This window comes from Nicotiana tabacum, chromosome 3 (assembly GCF_000715075.1).
Source record: "Nicotiana tabacum cultivar K326 chromosome 3, ASM71507v2, whole genome shotgun sequence".
NCBI classification, from domain to species: domain Eukaryota; kingdom Viridiplantae; phylum Streptophyta; class Magnoliopsida; order Solanales; family Solanaceae; genus Nicotiana; species Nicotiana tabacum.
The window spans coordinates 105,725,215-105,733,648 of NC_134082.1; positions in this window are offsets into that span (position 1 = coordinate 105,725,215).

Here is an 8,434-nt window from a genome sequence, read left to right on the forward strand (position 1 = left end):
TGAAGAAACTCACTCTCCAACCAAAGCTAAAAACAAGAAAGCAGGTGGTGAGTGATGAGGAGCAGTCGGGGAGTGAGTACCTCCCCTCCCAGGATGTCTCAACTGATTCGGGGAAAGCCCCCCGCAGGCCCAGCTAAAGCTCAAACTGTTATACAACCTAAGTCGTCTGAGGGCTCAGAAGCAGGTAGTGCCAAATACTCCACCTTCCCCACAGCTTCAGAATCCAGGGAGGGTGCAGAAGATAAAAACAAGAGTGATGAAGAGGTCCCGGACAGTGGGGTACTTGGAGTTAGGGGAATTGAAAGAACTAGAAACCCAGTTGTATGGCAGGACAGATTTGTCAGCGAGGTGGCCTTTCACAAATTCCGGGAAGTGTGGCCCAAGAAGAAGGTGATTCTAGAAAGAAAAGTAGTCACCCGGGATTTGTTACCCTACCTTCCCCGAGTCCATGAACAATTTATTACTAGAGTGGGGTGGGATTTCTTCAAAGATGAGCTGGTCGATGCAAATGAACATATGGTGAAGGAATTCTACAGCAATATGGCCCACACCAAAGAAGGGTCAATTGCAACCAAAGTGTGGGATAAGAAGATAGTGTTCTCGGGAGAGGTGTTGAACGAGTATTTGGGTTTCAATGAGGAGGATGACTCTCTATACAGAGAGAAGTTAGAGTTGAAAGAGGAAGCTCGTCCTTGGGTGGCACAGTTCTTAGCTCAGCCGGGTACTGTTCTGGAGTGGATTCATGTGGGGAAGAAAATACTGCGAAAGGACCTCAATTTTGAGGCGAGAGGATGGTTAACTTTTGTATGCAACAGGTTGGACCCTTCGTCCCATGACCAGACCATTCCAATCGCCCGAGCGGTTCTCATTGCGTCCATTATGGCAGGTTTCCCCATCAATGTGGGGAATGTTATGTGCAGTGTGATCACATCCATTGGCATGGATACGGACAGAAACTACCCTTACCCGAATACCCTCACAATGTACTTTGAAGATGCAAAGGTGAAGAAATACCCCTTCGATGTTGGAGTCCGGCCGGTGTCCCCGTTTTCATGGTTTAGTATTCAGGGGCCAGACAACCTGAAGGGGGATAAGAAGGGAAAAGCATCCACCTCTGCCCCGACTGGCCAGTCTGAGGAGCCAATTGCGGTAGAGTCTTTTGTTGAGCCATCTACTTCTGCTGCCACTACTATTCCGGACATCACATCCTCCTCTGCGGGTCCTAGTTCTTCAACTGGCGCAGTGGTTCCCACCTCCAAATCCAAACCCTTCACGACCCAGCAATTAGCAAAGACATTAGCCAGTTTGAACAACTGGATGTTAGTCTCGACATCCAAGTTGTCCACTTTGGCTACCACATTTGCGGCCCAGTCTGTTCCAGCCACCGTTGAGATTCCTTAGTCCATTGAGGAGACATTGAAGACACTCCTGGCCAACCAGGAGAAGATTTTGGCTACTCATGCTGCCTTGACAAAGGCAGTTGATGCACAGGGCAAAGCTCTAAAGGAGCTTGCCAGAGACCACAAGAAGATGAGAAAATCCCGGGCATCTAAGGAAGAGGTGAAGGTGCTCCGAGCTGAGGTTGACAAGCTAAAGGAAGACCAGCTGCCTTTAGACTTGTTCTTTGATGAGTCAGCACCTCCACCAGCAGTAGTTGTACCGGAGCCACAGCAGGAGGAGGAGCCTAGGCACCCAAGGAAGAAGATGAAGCTACCTAGCACTAAGGGTGTTGTGATAGAGGTAGCACAGGTTCAGGAGGATACTTCCAGTGCTCCACCAGATGTTCAACCAGTCCATGACCCGGCCCCTGTCCCAGCAGTAGAGCAGCAGCAGGCCGGGAACCAGTCTGAGATTCCCGCTAGTACAGAGGACCAGGGGACCACTGATCAGCTCATGACGACGGATCAGGCATGAGGAGCCACTCTATATCCTTTCTCTGTTTATATGCTTATTTTGGTAGTTGGCATTGGGGACAATGCCAGCTTTTATTCGTGGGGGTGCGCCCTACTATTTTGATGGTTGATACATTTGGGATGACTGTACATATTTATTTGACTCTTAACTTATGTTGCTAGTTGATAGTTGGCCTGTATATAACTTTTCATTCTAGTTACTTTTCTACTTTATGTACATATTCATTCCCCCTGCTGTATATTCTACTCCCCTATTATACATATTCATTCGGTTTTTCTATTTTCGTTAAAAAATTTCGTTTTTAGCTTCATAGTAGGCTCGTTGCCTTTTTGTTTTGTTTTGGCGTTTGCAATAAGCCCTTGGTTTTCTTAATGCCACGGTTCTTTCCAAGGGTAGAGTGTTGTGCGAACCGGATGGCTCTTCCCAATGATAGATGGCGTGACAACCTTCTTAAGGGTTTGAGTCCGTTTTTTATTTTTCTTTTTTTTTCAAGTTTTGCAGTCAAGGGTACCTCAGGCAAAGCTTCACTTGGGACTAACACATTTGTATTTGATCCCATGGTCAAAGACATAATGTTGTGCTCAGGATGGTGAAAGTCGTGGCCTTGAGACTCTTGTGTTGACCAAACAGTCATCATGTGGTCGTATTGGACCATTGTGCGCTTGAATCGTAATTAAGGTCGTTGTGGGCCCTCGACTCGATATCTTTAGCAATCCTTGAGTGTGTGTGGTGCGAATTCAATTTGGGAGTCCAAGTCCCGACCCGATGGTCTAGAACTTGCTCCGAATGTTTGTTGAGGCGAAATCCTAGGTGAAATTTGGCTTGAGAAGTGATTGTAGGCTCTCCTTGATCCAAAATGCTAATATTGAACAATTCCATGACCTACCAATGAAATGATCCCTAGTTAACACTTTTGAGCCTTGAACCTTCTTCTTTCAAGAACCAAAGCTACAGGCCTATATCCGTTCTTAATGATACTCTCTCTTGGCACTCAAATCTTCCCTTGAGTAGATGGCAAATGTTTAAGTTTGGGGGGGAGACAAGAAAGGAAACAATATGGTAAAAGGTACAAAAGCAAAAGAAAAGAAAGGTAATGAAAAAGAAAGAAAAGATAAGACAAAAAGAAAGACCGAATTGAATAAGGTCAGAAAGGGGATTCAAAGAAAACAAAAGTGAAAAAGTGTGTGGAAAAAGTAGAAAAAGGAGAAATGTGTTGAATTACATAAGAAAGGGTGACAATGTGTCTCTCTAACCCCTTAAAAAAGAAGTGAATACTCAAATGGGTCAAGAAAGTGTCCCAAAATGAATCAAAAGAAGTGCTTAAGGGAAGATTGAACCCACTTGAATAAAAATATGTCCTACCCTTACCCAAAAGCCTTCACAATGACTCCACAAAAGCCCTACATGATTTTGAGTTGAAGGGAACCTACATTAGTGGATACTTACATAAGGGGCAAGCATATGGTACTTAGAGCCGGACTTGTGGCCTCTTCCTTGAGAGAGATGAGTGAAAATCCATCAACCTCGGTTTGTGTGTCAATACTCTAAAAGGTGAGGTTCACTTAGGGAGAGTTGAGGATGTGTGAGTTTGGGTTCCACAATGACCAAAGTAATTGAGAAAAGTTCTTTGATGAAATGTGTCAACTCTTGATGCTCTTGTGTCACACTTGATCCACAAGTTTTCAAAGTTTAAATGTGTTAATGATGCATTCGCATTGAGGGCAATTGTTAGTCCCAATTGATGCTTGTTGAGGTTACTTTAGGATAAGCTCAAATTGCTTGGATGTTGCCTTTGAGGGGTGGGTCTTGTTTTGTTTGCTTGAGGACAAGCAAAGGTTTAAGTTTGGGGGAGTTAATAAGTAGGATTTTAACATGTTTTATACCTATACTTGTCTGCGCTTTGAGTGTAATTTGCTACAAAATAGTCCCAAAATGCTTACAGATTGCGCTTGATTGCAGGTTTGAGCTATAAAGTGACAAATCGTCAAAGATCGGCTCAAATCGGAGTGAAACCTGCTCAAGTGTCAAAGATTATTAAAGTAAGGACATTCAGAACTTGGTGCAGACCGCACCATCATGTCATGCGGCCGCACCATAGGAGTTCAGAGACTGTGAAACTACAAGTCAAACTCATGCGGTCGCGTCCCACTTCATGCGGCCCGCGTCTCACTCATGCGGCCGCACAATCTTGCTATGCGGTCGCGTCCAAGAAGTTCAGAGAGTGTCATATTCCAGAAGCAAACCATGCGGCCGCAGACCACTTCATGCGGCCCGCGGCCCTCTCCATGCGGCCGCGCTCTATGGTCACGCGGTTCGCGTCAGTGAATTTCAGAGAAGCTGCCAACCTTTCATGCGGCCGCACAACAACTTTGTGCGGTCCGCACCAGTCTTCATGCGGCCGCATTCCAACTTTGTGCGGTCCGCATCACCATCTTCAGAGAGCAAGATTCAGAGGTCAAGCAACCCAGTGAGGCCGCGTGCCAACTTTGTGCGGTCCGCACTAACCCTGCAGGGGCATTTTTGTTCAGTTTTTTTCAGCCCACTATAAATAGAACATTTTACCATTTTTAGGTTAAGTTTGGTACATCTGATAGCTGCTGCATTCGTGAGACTTATGTTTTGGCCTATGTTGGGCATTTATAGCTTGGTTTTATCATAGATTATTGTAGTTTAACATTAGTAATTAATTAATATGGTTGTTTCATCTTCTATTTCTTCAGTTTCTTCTTTAATTATGTCTAGCTAAATCCATTAGCTAGGGTTGTGGCTCAACCCTAGTGTGGGTAATTAATGGGTGTTACTTCTTAATGATAGATTGATATTATGTGTTTGTTATTTGGGTTAATTTAATGGTTTAATTAAGGATTTATGGTTGCAAACATTGATTCTAGCTTAGTAGATCTTGATTCTTCTTGAGAAAGAGAGTTTATGACCCCAAAATTGACCCAACAAGGAATTGGGGTGGACCCGTGAGAAATGGTAGTCCCAATTAACGGGTTAAACCTCGAGAGAGTAATCACCCTACTTGAACCCAAGTTGCTTGGTCTAATTGGCCTACCCAATTGGTCTCGAGAGAGTCAATTGGGCAAATTCGCTCTCCCTACCGAGAGGTGTGAGAGTGGGTACAATTGTGCAACGGTTATAACATTGATCCCAAATATGTCAATCTATTATTAGTAGTCTCTACCCGTTAGTTAACCACCTAGGTGATGCCACGACCCTAGTGCCTTTCTCTATATTAATCACAACTTAGAACATATCCCTTCAGCATAAATTAGCTTAAACTTGTAGTTGATAATAGTAGTTATTAAACAAAAACCCCAAAAAATGTTAGAAGTACAATTAGGAGCAAACACGCATTCCTAGTCTAAACAAATACGCAACCCCATTCCAAGCTCCCTGTAGAAATTGACCCTGATACCACTACTCGGGTAAAAGTCTTAGCGCCCGCTCTTCCTACCGTTGGGTGAGGTTGAGTTTGCTGCGACCACTGAGCTTATTAGTGACCTGGGGAGATCTATGAGTTACCTTTACGTGTTTCGAGGCATTGGGATTTGTTGGTTATAGGCACATGTGGTGCGGTTTTATTGGGGTCTCTCAGTAGAATTCAAGCGGGAAGAGTACTGGGTATTGCTCGGTAGATGGCATATCGGTTGTGTCGTTTCGGTTTTGTGTAATGTTATGTCAATTGCTTTACTGTGGTTATGATGATTTGCTTTAGTTCTAGACATCAAATTGCGCGTGGTTGTCGATTTGAGCATAGTGACTTGAGGTGTTTCACGTGGACTAGTGTTTGGATGAGGTCGCGCATTTGAGCGAATCTAGGTGGAGGTATGATCCTGCGGGTAGATTCGTGTTTTCTGGTTCTACGACGTGTGATAGGTTCTCAGCATTGTGTTGTGGTGGTACTGGTGAGCTTGCGGTACAACTCTTTCATTTGAGTCATTTTTCAAAAATTGAGTATGTTCGAATTTTTGCTTATTGGTGTGCGGGTTGCACGAGTTATGGATTTAGATGTTATGGATGTGTCATGTCACCAGTGTAGCCGTGTTGGATTAGATGAGATCGTCAGGATCTAAAGTGAATACAAACGGATTCGGTTTCAGCATGTTGGAAGGATAATATCGATGTTCTGCTCAGAAATTTGCTAGGGTCCTTGCCAAAGGAGGAGTGGCTCCATGAATGGTTGATTTGAGGAATGGTTATGACTTACTGCATGTTTCATTTATCATTGATAGTATACGGAAGTGTTGGAATGAGGCTTTATTTGATAAGAGATTTATTATTGGTATTCGATTGTTTTGGGCAACTGCTGGGATTAGAAACTATCGCTACGACTGATTGGGGTTATGTGGTATATCATGTAATGGCATTTGAGTCTACAGGTATGGTTTGTTACAGCTTGTTCGGTCTTATTCAGAGTATAGATGTGAGATTCTGATCTTGTAGATGATTTCAAAAGTAGAAGTGTGGTTCTAAGATTTATGGGCTAGGTTGGATTGTGGAATTTCAGTTACATTGTGTTATCAGACCTATATGAGATAGGGTGACGTGGGATCACCCCCGGGTATGTACATGGTAAGGTTACACAGTGATTTGATGGCTTTCGGAACAACTCTGGGCACGTTCAAGGACGAACGTATGTTTAAGTGGGGGAGGATGTAACGACCCGACCGGTCATTTTGAGCTTTTGCACTTCGCTCGCCAGTTCTCGGGCATGGCTAGCCCCGTGTGATGTATTATAACTTATGTAAATCGTCGGTTTTGGTTTTCAGGATAATCGGAATGAATTTGGAAGAACAGTTTTCAGTTTGAAGCTTAAAATTTGAAAGATTTGACCAAGTTTTGACTTGTTAGTATATGATCTCGGATTGGAATTTTTATGATTTGGTTAACTCCGTTAGGTGATTTGGGACTTAGGAGCATGATCGGAATGTATTTTGGAGATCCGTGGAAGGTTTAGGCTTGAATTGGCGAAAATGAAAAATTTGGCATATTCCGGTTGGTTGTGAAAATTTTGATATCGGGGTTGGAATGGAATTCCAAAAATTGGAGTAGGTCCATTGTGTCATTTATGACGTGTTTGCAAAATTTCAGGTCATTCGGACAAGGTTTGATAGACTTTTTGATCGAAAGCAGAATTTGGAAGTTTTGGAATTTCTTAGGCTTGAATCCGAGGGTGATTTGATGTTTTGATGTTGTTTTGAGTGTTATGAAGATTGGAACAATTTTGAATACTGATATGAGATATGTTGGCATGTTTGGTTGAGGTCCCAACAGCCTCGGGTGTGTTTCGGGTGATTAACGGATCAATTTTTGGACTTTGGACTTGGAAGATTTGCTGGTGTTTTCGTTGCAGAAAACCCTTCTACACGTTCGCGATAGGCCCTCGCGTTCGCAAAGGGTTGTTAAGTGAGGCTGCAGGTTTGTTCTTCGCGGTCGCGATGCAAGTCCCACGTTCGCGAAGGTTCTGGAGATCAAGCTACGCGTTCGCGACCAGAGGATCGTGTTCGCGTAGGGTCGAGCTGTGCGGTCATCACATTCGCGGGTGGGCCCTCGCGTTCGCGAAAGAGAGAATTTTGGTCAAAGAAGCTTTGTGCTTCGCGAACGCGAGGGTGCTGTCGCGTTCGTGATGAAGAAAATATCTGGGCAGTCAGTTTATATTTTAAAAATCGAGGGTTTAAGTCCAATATCACAAAAGCCATTGGAGAGCTCAGGAGAAGGTGAAATTTGAGGAGATCTTCAGTGAAGCAATTGGGGTAAGTATTCTTCACCCATATTTGGTTTAATTCCATAATTTAGTCTTGAATTTCATCATTTAATTTGAGAAATTAGAGTGGAAATTGAGGAAAAATGGAAGAAAAGTTTGAGAATTCTTTTGGGGATTTGAATGGGCAATTAAGGTCGAATTTTGATGAATTTGATATGGGTAGACTCGTGAGGGAATAAGGATTCTAGTTTTTATTTTTATCGAATTCCGAGACGTGGGCTCGGGGGTCGAGTTTTGCCAATTTCGGGATTCTTAGTGTGAATTGGTTATTTTCGAGTGGGCTTTGTTGCCTTAGCATATTTTGAGAGTAGAAATCTATTTTTGGATAGATTTGGAGCATCCAGAGGCCGATTCGAGAGGCAAAGGCATTGTGGGCTAGAGTTTGGATCGGATAGAGGTAAGTAATGATTGTAAATATTTGTCCTGAGGGTATGAAACCCCGAATTTCACATCGTTGTGCTACTTTGAGGTGACGCACACGCTAGATGACGAGCGTGGGGTCGTGCACCATTGGGGATTGTGACTTAGTCCGTCCTGTATAACTATCAAGTTGCATATTTGATTGAAAACTGGTTGTCATCATTGTGTTTTGGAAATTATTACCATGTTATGGGTTGAATGCCATATTTGGGCTTCGTGCCAACTATTTTGGACCCTTAGGGAATTTTTACTACTATTCCTCACTATTTTGACTTCATATTTGTACTCAATCATGTTATATTCTATTATTTTCATAACTCAGCCATATTT